At 46.9% G+C, this 15,856-nt stretch overlaps 1 pseudogene; it reads right to left on the bottom strand.

Annotated features, from left to right (window-relative positions):
- Nucleotides 1-9,534: 9,534 nt before the first annotated feature.
- The window catches only part of LOC135569092 (synaptotagmin-17-like), a 31,248-nt pseudogene continuing 24,926 nt past the window's right edge, over nucleotides 9,535-15,856 (bottom strand).

Below are 15,856 nucleotides of genomic sequence, written 5' to 3' on the forward strand. Positions count from 1 at the left end.
GGGATCCTTAATAAACCCCAGGAAGAGTAGCTGCTGCCTTGGCAGGAACTAATGGGGATCCTTAATAAACCCCAGGAAGAGTAGCTGCCTTGGCAGGAACTAATGGGGATCCATAATAAACCCCAGGAAGAGTAGCTGCTGCCTTGGCAAGAACTAATGGGGATCCATAATAGCCCAGGAAGAGTAGCTGCTGCCTTAGGGCAATAGGGAAGGAGAGAGAGAGGACAGGGGGACAGGACAGGGGATAGGGAGAGGACAGATGGACAGGGACAGGGGAGAGGACAGGAGGCCGATGTAAGACCCTCGATTGCATTCCGCTTCCAAGCACACCTGAGTCACCAGCTATCAAAAATAAATGAGAAGGGAGGGAGTGAGTGAGGGAGAGGTTCCTCCCTCCCTTACTCCCTCCTCATTATTCCTCCTCCTTACTCCTCCTCCCCTCTCCCTTACTCCTCCCTCCCCCTCCCTTACTCCTCCCTCTCTCCCTTACTCCTCCCTCACTCCCTCCCTTACTCCTCCCTCCCTCCCTCTCTGTTTGTTGTGTAGCAGGTCTCATGTATGTTTTATTGCTGGTGACTCAGACAGGGACGTAGGTGTGTTTGGAAGCAGAAAGCGGTCGCAGCGGAACACAGACAGCGGAACACAGACAGCGGAACACAGACAGCGGAACACAGACAGCGGAACACAGACCGTGGAACACAAACCGTGGAACACAGACAGCGGAACACAGACCGCGGAACACAGACAGCGGAACACAGACAGCGGAACACAGACAGCGGAACACAGACAGTGGAACACAGACAGCGGAACACAGACCGTGGAACACAGACCGTGGAACACAGACAGCGGAACACAGACAGCGGAACACAGACCGTGGAACACAGACAGCGGAACACAGACAGCGGAACACAGACAGCGGAACACAGACAGCGGAACACAGACAGCGGAACACAGACCGTGGAACACAGACCGTGGAACACAGAAAGCGGTCGCAGCGGAACACAAACCGTGGAACACAGACAGCGGAACACAAACAGTGGAACACAGACAGCGGAACACAGACAGCGGAACACAGACAACGGAACACAGACCGTGGAACACAGACAGCGGAACACAGACAGCGGAACACAGACAGCGGAACACAGACCATGGGAACACAGACAGCGGAACACAGACAGCGGAACACAGACAGCGGAACACAGACCGTGGAACACAGACAGCGGAACACAGAGAACGGAACACAGACCGGAACACAGACAGTGGAACACAGACCGTGAACACAGACCGTGGAACACAGACCGTGGAACACAGACCTAAACCCATGTTTAACAGACCCAAGACCCCATCCAACCCAGACCTGTTCCTCTGTGCTATATCTGTCTCTTATCAGACCTGGCTCTCTCACAGCCCCTCTCCTCTCCCTCCTTTTCCTCAGACTCTCTCTCTCTCTCTCTGACTCCTCCCTCACAGACTCTCGGAACACAGACAGTGGAACACAGGCCGTGGAACATGACTCTCTCTCTCACAGACTCCTGCTCTCACTCTCTCTCTCTGACTCTCTCTCCGTGGAACACAGACAGCTCTGAACACAGACTTCGGAACTCTCTCCTCTGAACACAGACTCTCTCTCTCACTCTCTCTGACTCCTCTCTCTCTCTCTCTCTCTCTCTCACTCTCTGACTCCCTCCCTGAACCGTGGAACACAGACCGTGGAACACTCTCTCTCTCTCCCTCTCTCCTATAAACATTTATTTACAATGGTAGCGCGTTCTTCAGTGGTTGGGCTTTTCACAACAGGGCACACATCTTACTGTGTGATGGCACACTGTGAATTTCACCCAGCATATATGGGAGCAATTTATTTGTTTTGAAATGATTTGACGTCTGTGTAATCTGACAGGGAAATATGTGTCTCTTAATATGGTCATACATTTGGCAGGAGGTTAGGAAGTGCAGCTGGAACAGTTTCCAACCCGTGGGCAGTGAGCACATAGCCTGTCTTCTTGAGAGCCAATAACAAGTCTGAACATAGTCAAAGCTTTCTTAATGTTGGGTGAGGCACAGACATTGTGCCACTGTGTCCTCTCTGTTTAGGAACAACATTCTAGTTGGCTCGGTTTTTTGTTCAGTCTTTCCAAAGTGTCAGACCGTGGAACTCATGATTTGTGGGTCTATTTGTGTTGCTGTCCTGGGGCTCTGTATGGTCTGTTTGTGTTTAGAACAGAGCCCAGCACCAGCTTGGAGGGACTCTTCTCCAGTTCCTCTCTGTAGGTGATGGCTTTGTTATGGAAGGTTTGGAATCGCTTCCTTAGGTGGTTGTAGACCCAGCAAGATACAGGAATCAGGGTAAATAAAGGAAAACCATCAGTCATGAATCATCGAACCGAGTGGAACACAGAACATCCTCCTTACTACCAGTGTCTAACACAACATCCTCCTACACCTCTCTGTTTAACACAACATCCTCCTACTACCTCCGTGAACACAACATCCTCCTACTACCTCCGCGGACGTCTGGGCTGGACGTTTAACACAACATCCTGGAACTACGAACGGCGGAACCTCTGATGGAACACAACATCCTCCTACTACCTCACTTTGCAACACAACATCCTCCTACTACTCATTTAACAATATATCCTCAACTCAGTTTAACACAACATCCCCTGACATAACACAACATCCTCCTACTGACCCTTCCTCAAACATCCTCCTACTACCTCTCTCTTTAACACAACATCCTCTCTACTACCTCTCTCTTTAACACAACATCCTCCTACTCTCTCTGACTCACAACATCCTCCTACTACCTCTCTGAGAGGACTCTGTTTAACACAACATCCTCCTACTCTCTCTCTTTAACACAACATCCTCCTACTACCTCTCTGTTTAACACAACATCCTCCTACTCTCTCTATCTAACACAACATCCCCCTCTACTACTCTCTCTCTGTTCACAACATCCTCCTACTACTCTCTCTCTCAACATCCTCCTACTACCTCTCTCTCTCTAACACAACATCCCCCTACTACCTCTCTTTAACACAACATCCTCCTACTACTCTGACTCACAACACTCTCTCTCTGTTTAACACAACATCCTCCTACTACCTCTCTCTCTAACTCTCATCCCTCTCTCTCTGTTTAACACAACATCCTCCTACTACCTCTGAGAGAGGACTCTCTCAACACAACATCCTCCCTACTACCTTCTCTGTTTAACACAACATCCTCCTACTACCTCTCTGTTTAACACAACATCCTCCTACTACCTCTCTGTTTAACACAACATCCTCCTACTACCTCTCTGACTCACAACATCCCCCTCTCTCTCTCTTTGACATCCTCTCTACTACCTCTCTGAGAGGACCTCTCTCAACACAACATCCTCTCTACCTCTGAACACAACATCCTCCTACTACCTCTCTCTTTTTTAACACAACATCCTCCTACTACCTCTCTGACTCACAACATCCTCCTACTACCTCTCTTTAACACAACATCCCTCTCTACTACTCTCTCTCTGAACACAACATCCTCCTACTACCTTCTCTTTAACACAACATCCTCCTACTACTCTCTGAACACAACTCTCTCTACTACTCTGTTTAACACAACATCCCTCCTACTACCTCTCTGAGAGACTGTTCAACACAACATCCTCCTCTCTCTCTCTTTAACACAACATCCTCCTACTACTCTCTCCCTCACAACATCCTCCTACTCTCTCTATCTCTCTAACACAACATCCTCCTACCCCTTTCTTTAACACAACATCCTCTCTACTACCTCTCTATCTAACACAACATCCTCCTACTCCTCTCTGTTTAACACACATCCTCCCCTACTACTGATGGCACATGTTCAACACAGTATATCCTGGGACTACTCTATTTGTTTTGAAATGATTTGTGGATCTGTCCTCCTACTATCTGAGAGGATTATGTGTCTCACAATATGGTCATACATTTGGTTTAACACAACATCCCCCTACTACCTCTCAGTTTCCACCTCATTTTGTGGGCACACACATAGCCTGTCTTCTCTTGAACCAATAACATCTGTACATAGTCAAACTTCCTTAATGTTGGGTAACAAAGGCATTGTGCCACTGTGTCCTCTGTTTAGGCCAAATCCTCCTACTACCTTCTGAGTTGGCTCAGTTTTTTTGTTCAGTCTTTCACAACATCCTCAAGTAATACCTTTTTTTTAACACATGATTTGGTTGGGTCTATTTGTGTTGCTGTCCTGGGGCTCTGTATGGTCTGTTTGTGTTTAGAACAGATCCCCAGCACCAGCTTGCTTAGGACTCTTTCTCCAGGTTCCTCTCTCTGTAGGTGATGGCTTTGTTATGGAAGGTTTGGGAATCGCTTCCTTTTAGGTGGTTGTAGACCCAGCAAGATCCAGGGAATCAGGGTAAATAAATCCTCCTAACCATCAGTCATGAATCATCCCCTACTCTCTGAACACAACATCCTCCTACTACCTCTCTGTTTAACACAACATCCTCCTACTACCTCTCTGTTTAACACAACATCCTCCTACTACCTCTCTGTTTAACACAACATCCCCCTACTACCTCTCTGTTTAACACAACATCCTCCTACTACCTCTCTGTTTAACACAACATCCTCCTACTACCTCTCTGTTTAACACAACATCCTCCTACTACCTCTCTGTTTAACACAACATCCTCCTACTACCTCTCTGTTTAACACAACATCCTCCTACTACCTCTCTGTTTAACACAACATCCTCCTACTACCTCTCTGAGAGGACCTGTTCAACACAACATCCTCCTACTACCTCTCTGAGAGGACCTGTTTAACACAACATCCTCCTACTACCTCTCTGTTTAACACAACATCCTCCTACTACCTCTCTGAGAGGACCTGTTCAACACAACATCCTCCTACTACCTCTCTGTTTAACACAACATCCTCCTACTACCTCTCTAACATCCCTTTAACAACACAACATCCTCCTACTACCTCTCTGAGGACCTTTAACACAACATCCTCCTACTACCTCTCTGTGAGGACCTTTAACACAACATCTCCTACTACTCTGTTTAACACAACATCCCCCTACTACCTCTCTGAGAGGACCTGTTTTAAACACAACATCCTCCTACTACCTCTCTGTTTAACACAACATCCTCCTACTACCTCTCTGTTTAACACAACATCCTCCTACTACCTCTCTGTTTAACACAACATCCTCCTACTACCTCTCTGTTTAACACAACATCCTCCTACTACCTCTCTGTTTAACACAACATCCCCCTACTACCTCTCTGTGAGGACCTGTTTAACACAACATCCTCCTACTACCTCTCTGTTTAACACAACATCTTCCTACTACCTCTCTGTTTAACAGGACATCCTTTAACACAACATCCTCCTACTACCTCTCTGAGAGGACTGTTTAACACAACATCCCCTACTACCTCTCTGTTTAACACAACATCCTCCTACTACCTCTCTGTTTAGGACAACATCCTCCTCAACACAACATCCTCCTACTACCTCTCTGTTTAACACAACATCTTCCTACTACCTCTCTGTTTAACACAACATCCTCCTACTACCTCTCTGTTTAACACAACATCCTCCTACTACCTCTCTGTTTAACACAACATCCTCCTACTACCTCTCTGTTTAACACAACATCCTCCTACTACCTCTGTTTAACACAACATCCTCCTACTACCTCTCTGAACAGGACATCCTGTACCTCTCTGAGTTTAACACAACATCCTCCTACTACCTCTCTGTTTAACACAACATCCTCCTACTACCTCTGTTTAACACAACATCCTCCTACTACCTCTCTGTTTAACACAACATCCTCCCTACTACCTCTCTGTTTAACACAACATCCTCCTACTACCTCTCTGTTTAACACAACATCCTCCTACTCCCCCTACCTCTCTGTTTAACACAACATCCTCCTACTACCTCTCTGAGAACCAACATCCTCCTACTACCTCTCTGTTTAACACAACATCCTCCTACTACCTCTCTGTTTAACACAACATCCTCCTACCACAACATCCTCCTCCTCTGAGGGACCTTTCAACACAACATCCTCCTACTACCTCTCTGTTTAACACAACATCCTCCTACTACTCTGTTTAACACAACATCCTCCTACTACCTGTTTAACACAACATCCTCCTACTACCTCTCTGTTTAACACAACATCCTCCTGTTCAACACAACATCCTCCTACTACCTCTCTGTGAGGACCTGTTCAACACAACATCCTCCTACTACCTCTCTGAGAGGACCTGTTCAACACAACATCCTCCTACTACCTCTCTGTTTAACACAACATCCTCCTACTACCTCTCTGTTTAACACAACATCCTCCTACTACCTCTCTGAGAGGACCTGTTCAACACAACATCCTCCTACTACCTCTCTGTTTAACACAACATCCTCCTACTACCTCTCTGTTTAACACAACATCCTCCTACTACCTCTCTGTTTAACACAACATCCTCCTACTACCTCTCTGTTTAACACAACATCCTCCTACTACCTCTCTGTTTAACACAACATCCCCCTACTACCTCTCTGTTTAACACAACATCCTCCTACTACCTCTACTACCTCTCTGTTTAGGACACAACATCCTCTGTTTAACACAACATCCTCCTACTACCTCTCTGTTTAACACAACATCCTCCTACTACCTCTCTGTTTAACACAACATCCTCCTACTACCTCTCTGTTTAACACAACATCCTCCTACTACCTCTCTGTTTAACACAACATCCTCCTACTACCTCTCTGTTTAACACAACATCCTCCTACTACCTCTCTGTTTAACACAACATCCTCCTACTACCTCTCTGTTTAACACAACATCCTCCTACTACCTCTCTGTTTAACACAACATCCTCCTACTACCTCTCTGTTTAACACAACATCCTCCTACTACCTCTCTGTTTAACACAACATCCTCCTACTACCTCTCTGTTTAACACAACATCCTCCTACTACCTCTCTGTTTAACACAACATCCTCCTACTACCTCTCTGAGAGGACCTGTTTAACACAACATCCTCCTACTACCTCTCTGTTTAACACAACATCCTCCTACTACCTCTCTGTTTAACACAACATCCTCCTACTACCTCTCTGTTTAACACAACATCCTCCTACTACCTCTCTGTTTAACACAACATCCTCCTACTACCTCTCTGTTTAACACAACATCCTCCTACTACCTCTCTGTTTAACACAACATCCTCCCTACTACCTCTCTGTTTAACACAACATCCTCCTACTACCTCTCTGTTTAACACAACATCCTCCTACTACCTCTCTGTTTAACACAACATCCTCCTACTACCTCTCTGTTTAACACAACATCCTCCTACTACCTCTCTGTTTAACACAACATCCCCCTACTACCTCTCTGTTTAACACAACATCCTCCTACTACCTCTCTGTTTAACACAACATCCTCCTACTACCTCTCTGTTTAACACAACATCCTCCTACTACCTCTCTGTTTAACACAACATCCTCCTACTACCTCCTACTACCTCTCTGTTTAACAGGACCCTCTGTTTAACACAACATCCTCCTACTACCTCTCTGTTTAACACAACATCCTCCTACTACCTCTCTGTTTAACACAACATCCTCCTACTACCTCTCTGTTTAACACAACATCCTCCTACTACCTCTCTGTTTAACACAACATCCTCCTACTACCTCTCTGAGAGGACCTGTTTAACACAACATCCTCCTACTACCTCTCTGTTTAACACAACATCCTCCTACTACCTCTCTGAGAGGACCTGTTTAACACAACATCCTCCTACTACCTCTCTGAGAGGACCTGTTTAACACAACATCCTCCTACTACCTCTCTGTTTAACACAACATCCTCCTACTACCTCTCTGTTTAACACAACATCCTCCTACTACCTCTCTGAGAGGACCTGTTTAACACAACATCCTCCTACTACCTCTCTCCTACTACCTCTCTGTTTAACACAACATCCTCCTACTACCTCTCTGAGAGGACCTGTTTAACACAACATCCTCCTACTACCTCTCTGTTTAACACAACATCCTCCTACTACCTCTCTGTTTAACACAACATCCTCCTACTACCTCTCTGAGAGGACCTGTTTAACACAACATCCTCCTACTACCTCTCTGTTTAACACAACATCCTCCTACTACAACACAACATCCTCCTACTACCTCTCTGTTTAACACAACATCCTCCTACTACCTCTCTGTTTAACACAACATCCTCCTACTACCTCTCTGTTTAACACAACATCCTCCTACTACCTCTCTGTTTAACACAACATCCTCCTACTACCTCTCTGTTTAACACAACATCCTCCTACTACCTCTCTGTTTAACACAACATCCTCCTACTACCTCTCTGTTTAACACAACATCCTCCTACTACCTCTCTGTTTAACACAACATCCTCCTACTACCTCTCTGTTTAACACAACATCCTCCTACTACCTCTCTGTTTAACACAACATCCTCCTACTACCTCTCTGTTTAACACAACATCCTCCTACTACCTCTCTGTTTAACACAACATCCTCCTACTACCTCTCTGTTTAACACAACATCCTCCTACTACCTCTCTGTTTAACACAACATCCTCCTACTACCTCTCTGTTTAACACAACATCCTCCTACTACCTCTCTGAGAGGACCTGTTTAACACAACATCCTCCTACTACCTCTCTGAGAGGAGCTGTTTAACACAACATCCTCCTACTACCTCTCTGTTTAACACAACATCCTCCTACTACCTCTCTGTTTAACACAACATCCTCCTACTACCTCTCTGTTTAACACAACATCCTCCTACTACCTCTCTGTTTAACACAACATCCTCCTACTACCTCTCTGTTTAACACAACATCCTCCTACTAACACAACATCCTCCTACTACCTCTCTGTTTAACACAACATCCCCCTACTACCTCTCTGTTTAACACAACATCCTCCTACTACCTCTCTGAGAGGACCTGTTTAACACAACATCCCCCTACTACCTCTCTGTTTAACACAACATCCTCCTACTACCTCTCTGTTTAACACAACATCCTCCTACTACCTCTCTGTTTAACACAACATCCTCCTACTACCTCTCTGAGAGGACCTGTTTAACACAACATCCTCCTACTACCTCTCTGAGAGGACCTGTTTAACACAACATCCTCCTACTACCTCTCTGAGAGGAGCTGTTTAACACAACATCCTCCTACTACCTCTCTGAGAGGAGCTGTTTAACACAACATCCTCCTACTACCTCTCTGAGAGGACCTGTTTGTATGTATGTGTGTATGTGTATGTGTGTTCGTGTATGTGTGTGTGTGTATGTGTGTTTGTGTATGTGTGTGTGTGTGTGTTTGTGTGTGTTTGTGTATGTCTGTGTGTGTTTGTGTGTTTGTGTGTGTGTGTGTGTGTGTGTGTGTGTGTGTGTGTGTGTGTGTGTGTGTGTGTGTGTGTGTGTGTGTGTGTGTGTGTGTGTGTGTTATGTCTGGTCTCCTTCACACCCTCCTTTATCCTTGGCAGAGGCTATATTTACCCAGAGCAGGACAATGAAGAGTCAGTAAGAGAGGGAGGAAGGGAAGGAGAGAAGAGGAGAGAGAGGAGAGGGAGAGAGAGAGAGAAGAGGAGAGAGAGGAGAGGAGAGGGGGAGAGGAGAGGGGCTGTGAGAGAGCCAGGTCTGATAAGAGACAGATATAGCACAGAGGAACAGGCCTGAGAGAGAGAGGGTTGGATGGTAGTCTGTTAAACATGGGTTTAGGTGGAAAATGGCAGCTTCAGAAATCCCCCAAATATTTCTGTGAGCCTTTCCTGGTTCCAGATTTGTCTTGCCAAGTCAACTCCCATGGTCATTGTCACATGTCATGTTTGACAGTACAATAGTGGAGTCCAATACTGTACTGAGAAAGGGAACACAATGCAGAAATACAAGTTTGTTCTTGCCTCGGATTTAACATTCATTGTAATTCAATAGTTCAGCCAACCCCCGACACTTAGGCTGCTGCCTTTCTCAAGGCAAACAGATCTGGGACCAGTCTCTAGATACATTACAGTCTGTAGCTACACCACATTTAGAAACCTCACCACAGATCTGGGACCAGTCTCTAGATACATTACAGTCTGTAGCTACACCACATTTAGAAATCTCACTTTTACCACCAGGTCTAAGCTAGGCTGGCTACCGAATGAATCAATGACTGCTCGGTCTAAGCAGTAAACACAGTAGCTTCTGCTGGCCAAATGAGGAGCCTAGCGACTGCCTAGAGACGGGCTAGAGATGCCCTGGCGACACCCTGGCAACCGTTGCCACGGCAATTACTCTAATTGTCAGCAGTGCGGAAGTGGCACGTTTGTGAAGGCTGTCGCCGACCCCTCTATCTCTGTTTCGCATTCGTCTTGTCTCTCTTATCTCGCTTTCCTCTCTCTCCTTCGCTCTCTCCTCTCCCTCTCTCTCTCATTCCTCTCCCTCTGTCTCTCTCTTTCCATCCTTCTATCTCTCTATCCATCCCTCTCTCCTTCTCTGTCTCTCTCCCCATCCTTCTTCCACTCCCCATCACTCCTCTCCCTCCCTCATCCTCTCTCTCTCTCTCTCTCTCTCTCTCTCTCTCTCTCTGTCTCTCTCTGTCTCCCTCCCCCCTCCCCATCACCTCTCTCTCTCCCCCTCACTCCCACTCTCTCTCTGTCTCTCTCTCTGTCTCTCTCTTCCCTCCTCTCTCTCTCTCTCTCTCTCTCTCTCTCTCCTCCCCTCCCCATCACCTCTCTCTCTGTCTCTCTCTCTGTCTCTCTCTTCCCCTCCCCATCACCTCTCTCTCTCTCTCTCTCTCATCCTCTCTGTCTCTCTCTCTCTCTCTCCCCCCCTCTCTCTCTCTCTCTCTCTCTCTCTCTCTCTCTCTCTCTCTCTCTCTCCTCCCCTCCCCATCACCTCTCTCTCTCTCTCTCTCCCTCTCTCTCTCTCTCTCTCTCTCTCTCTCTCTCTCTCTCTCACTCCCCTTCTCTCTCTTTCTCTCTCTGGGCTGTACCTGTAAATACGAGGCTGACTTCGCTGAGGTCTTCGTGGGGGACTCTGAAGCTGAACGACTCATTGTAGAAGGGGTCGATGGTTCCTTTCATACAGGAAGTCTTCTTGGTCTTTACCAGCTTCAGCCCTGTTACCAGCTGAACCTTCACAAACGGGTCTGGAGATAGAGACAGGAAGGAAGTTAAACGTTCTGTTACCAGCTGAACCTCCACAAACGGGTCTGGAGATAGAGACAGGAAGGAAGTTAAACGTTCTGTTACCAGCTGAACCTCCACAAACGGGTCTGGAGATAGAGACAGGAAGGAAGTTAAACGTTCTGTTACCAGCTGAACCTCCACAAACGGGTCTGGGTTAAATGTTCTGTTACCAGCTGAACCTTCACAAACGGGTCTGGGGGGGGGGGTGTAGATAGAGACAAGAAGGAAGTTAAACGTTCTGTTACCAGCTGAATCTCCACAAACGGGTCTGGGGGGGGGGGGGGGGGGGGGTGGAGATAGAGACAGGAAGGAAGTTAAATGTTCTGCTAGCAGGAAGTATGACATACATGGTACCCCGTGGTGTGTAGTGTCGTGGTGTGACATGGTGTGGTGTGACATGGTGTGTAGTGTCGTGGTGTGGTGTGACATGGTGTGAAGTGGTTCCATGTGATGCCAGGTGTGTTATTCAGGTTTCTGCAGTTATTACCTGATCCCCAGGTGTGTTATTCAGGTTTCTGCAGTTATTACCTGATCCCCAGGTGTGTTATTCAGGTTTCTGCAGTTATTACCTGATCCCCAGGTGTGTGTCAGGTTTCTGCAGTTATTACCTGATCCCCAGGTGTGTTATTCAGGTTTCTGCAGTTATTACCTGATCCCCAGGTGTGTGTCAGGTTTCTGCAGTTATTACCTGATCCCCAGGTGTGTTATTCAGGTTTCTGCAGTTATTACCTGATCCCCAGGTGTGTTATTCAGGTTTCTGCAGTTATTACCTGATCCCCAGGTGTGTTATTCAGGTTTCTGCAGTTTCTGCATTACCTGATCCCCAGGTGTGTTATTCAGGTTTCTGCAGTTATTACCTGATCCCCAGGTGTGTGTCAGGTTTCTGCAGTTATTACCTGATCCCCAGGTGTGTGTCAGGTTTCTGCAGTTATTACCTGATCCCCAGGTGTGTGTCAGGTTTCTGCAGTTATTACCTGATCCCCAGGTGTGTTATTCAGGTTTCTGCAGTTATTACCTGATCCCCAGGTGTGTGTCAGGTTTCTGCAGTTATTACCTGATCCCCAGGTGTGTGTCAGGTTTCTGTAGTTATTACCTGATCCCCAGGTGTGTGTCAGGTTTCTGCAGTTATTACCTGATCCCCAGGTGTGTGTCAGGTTTCTGCAGTTATTACCTGATCCCCAGGTGTGTGTCAGGTTTCTGTAGTTATTACCTGATCCCCAGGTGTGTTATTCAGGTTTCTGCAGTTATTACCTGATCCCCAGGTGTGTTATTCAGGTTTCTGCAGTTATTACCTGATCCCCAGGTGTGTGTCAGGTTTCTGCAGTTATTACCTGATCCCCAGGTGTGTTATTCAGGTTTCTGCAGTTATTACCTGATCCCCAGGTGTGTGTCAGGTTTCTGCAGTTATTACCTGATCCCCAGGTGTGTTATTCAGGTTTCTGCAGTTATTACCTGAGGTTGTGTCAGGTTTCTGCAGTTATTACCTGATCCCCAGGTGTGTGTCAGGTTTCTGTAGTTATTACCTGATCCCCAGGTGTGTGTCAGGTTTCTGCAGTTATTACCTGATCCCCAGGTGTGTGTCAGGTTTCTGCAGTTATTACCTGATCCCCAGGTGTGTGTCAGGTTTCTGCAGTTATTACCTGATCCCCAGGTGTGTGTCAGGTTTCTGCAGTTATTACCTGATCCCCAGGTGTGTGTCAGGTTTCTGCAGTTATTACCTGATCCCCAGGTGTGTGTCAGGTTTCTGCAGTTATTACCTGATCCCCAGGTGTGTGTCAGGTTTCTGCAGTTATTACCTGATCCCCAGGTGTGTGTCAGGTTTCTGCAGTTATTACCTGATCCCCAGGTGTGTGTCAGGTTTCTGCAGTTATTACCTGATCCCCAGGTGTGTGTCAGGTTTCTGCAGTTATTACATGATCCCCAGGTGTGTGTCAGGTTTTTGCTGCAGGTTAGGTTTCACCCTGATCCCCAGGTGTGTGTCAGGTTTCTGCAGTTATTACCTGATCCCCAGGTGTGTGTCAGGTGTGTTATTCAGGTTTCTGCAGTTATTACCTGATCCCCAGGTGTGTGTCAGGTGTGTTATTCAGGTTTCTGCAGTTATTACCTGATCCACAGGTGTGTGTCAGGTTTCTGCAGTTATTACCTGATCCCCAGGTGTGTGTCAGGTTTCTGCAGTTATTACCTGATCCCCAGGTGTGTGTCAGGTTTCTGCAGTTATTACCTGATCCCCAGGTGTGTGTCAGGTTTTGCAGTTAATACCTGATCCCCAGGTGTGTGTCAGGTTTCTTGCAGTTATTACCTGATCCCCAGGTGTGTGTCAGGTTTCTGCAGTTATTACCTGATCCCCAGGTGTGTGTCAGGTGTGTTATTCAGGTTTCTGCAGTTATTACCTGATCCCCAGGTGTGTGTCAGGTTTCTGCAGTTATTACCTGATCCCCAGGTGTGTGTCAGGTTTCTGCAGTTATTACCTGATCCCCAGGTGTGTGCAGTTATTACAGGTTTCAGGTTTCTGCAGTTATTACCCCAGGTGTGTGTCAGGTTTCCCCAGGTGTGTGTCAGGTTTCTGCAGTTATTACATCCCCAGTTAGTTACCTGAATCCCAGGTGTGTGTCAGGTTTCTGCAGTTATTACCTGATCCCCAGGTGTGGTATATGAGGTGTTATTCTGGTCTCCTCAAATCAAATGTTATTCGTCACATGCTTGATAAACACCAGGTGTGAACTAACAGTGAAAAGCTGACTGACAGGTCCTTCCCAACAATGCAGAGAGAAAGAACATGAGTAACGATAACTATGTATACACCTGCTCCACTACAGCCCCGTCCATGTGAATGGGGGCTGCTCGGCCCTCTGTTTCCTGTAGTCTACCATCAGCTCCTTTGTCTTGCTGACGTTGAGGGAGAGGTTGTTGTCCTGTCACCACACTGCCAGGTCTCTGACCTCCTCCCTAGAGGCTGTTTAATCATCTTCGGTGATCAGGCCTTCCACCATCGTGTGGTCAGCAAACTTAATGATGGTGTCGGAATTGTGTGTGATCATGCAGTCGTGAGTGAACAGGCAGTACTGGAGGGGACTAAGCACGCACCCCTGAGGTGCCCCCGTATTCAGGGTCAGCTTGGCAGATGTGTTGTTGCCTACCCTCAACACCTGGGGGCATCCCGTCAGGAAGTCCAGGATCCAATTGCAGAGGGAGGTGTTCAGTCCCAGGGTCCTTAGCTTAACGATGAGCTTGGAAGGCACTATGGTGTTGAACGCTGAGCTCTAGTCAATGAATAGCATTCTCGCATACAGTAGGTGTTCCTTTTGTCCAAGTGGGAAAGGACAGTGTGGAGTGCAATAGAGATTGCGTCATCTGTGGATCTGTTGGGGCGGTATGCAAATTAGAGTGGGTCCAGGTTGTCTGGGATGATGGTGTTGATGTGAGCCATGACTCTCAAGGTATTTTATGGCTACAGAGTGCTACGGGGAGATAGTCATTTAGACAGATCACCATGGCGTTTTTGGGCACAGGGACTATGGATGGTCTGCTTGAAACATGTAGGTGTTACATACTGGGTCAGGGAGAGGATGAAAATGTCAGCGAAGACACTGGCCAGCTGGTCGGCGCATGTTCTGAGTACACATCCTAGTAATTCATCTGGCCCCGTGGCCTTGTGAATGTTCACCTGTTTAAAGGTCTTACTCACATCGGCTATGGAGAGCGTGATCACACAGTCGTCCAGAACAGCTGGTGCTCTCACGCATGGTTCAGTGTTGCTTGCCTCGAAGCGAGCAAAGAAGGCATTTAGCTCATCTGGTAGGCTCGTGTCACTGGGCATCTTGCTGCTGGTTTTCTCTTTGTAATCCGTGGTAGTTTGCAAGCCCTGCCACATCTGATGAGCGTCAGAGCCAGTGTAGTAGGATTAGATCTTAGTACTGTATTGACACTTTGCCTGTTTGCTTGGTCGTCAAAGGGCATAGTGGGATGTCTTATAAGTGTCCAGGTTAGTGTCCCGCTCCTTGAAAGCGGCACCTATAGCCTTTAGCTCAGTTTCGGCTATTGCCTGTAATCCATGGCTTCTGGTTGGGAAATGTACGTACGGTCATTGTGAGGGGAACTTCATCGATGTACGTATTAATGAAGCCGTTGACTGATGTGGTGAACTCCTCAATGCCATCGGGTGAGTCCCGTAACATATTCCAGTCTGTGCTAATTCAGGTATCCCTCCTCTGTCGTTCAGGTATCCCCTCTGTCGTTCAGGTATCCCCTCTGTCATTCAGGTATCCCCTCTGTCATTCAGGTATCCACTCTGTCATTCAGGTATCCACTCTGTCATTCAGGTATCCACTCTGTCATTCAGGTATCCACTCTGTTATTCAGGTATCCACTATGTTATTCAGGTATCCACTCTGTTATCCAGGTATCCCCTCTGTTATTCAGGTATCCACTCTGTTATCCAGGTATCCACTATGTTATTCAGGTATCCACTCTGTTGTTCAGGTATCCACTCTGTTATTCAGGTATCCACTATGTCATTCAGGTATCCCCTCTGTCATTCAGGTATCCACTCTGTTATTCAGGTATCCACTCTGTTATCCAGGTATCCACTCTGT

The sequence above is a fragment of the Oncorhynchus nerka genome, unplaced genomic scaffold (assembly GCF_034236695.1).
Source record: "Oncorhynchus nerka isolate Pitt River unplaced genomic scaffold, Oner_Uvic_2.0 unplaced_scaffold_1209, whole genome shotgun sequence".
Lineage (NCBI taxonomy): Eukaryota > Metazoa > Chordata > Actinopteri > Salmoniformes > Salmonidae > Oncorhynchus > Oncorhynchus nerka.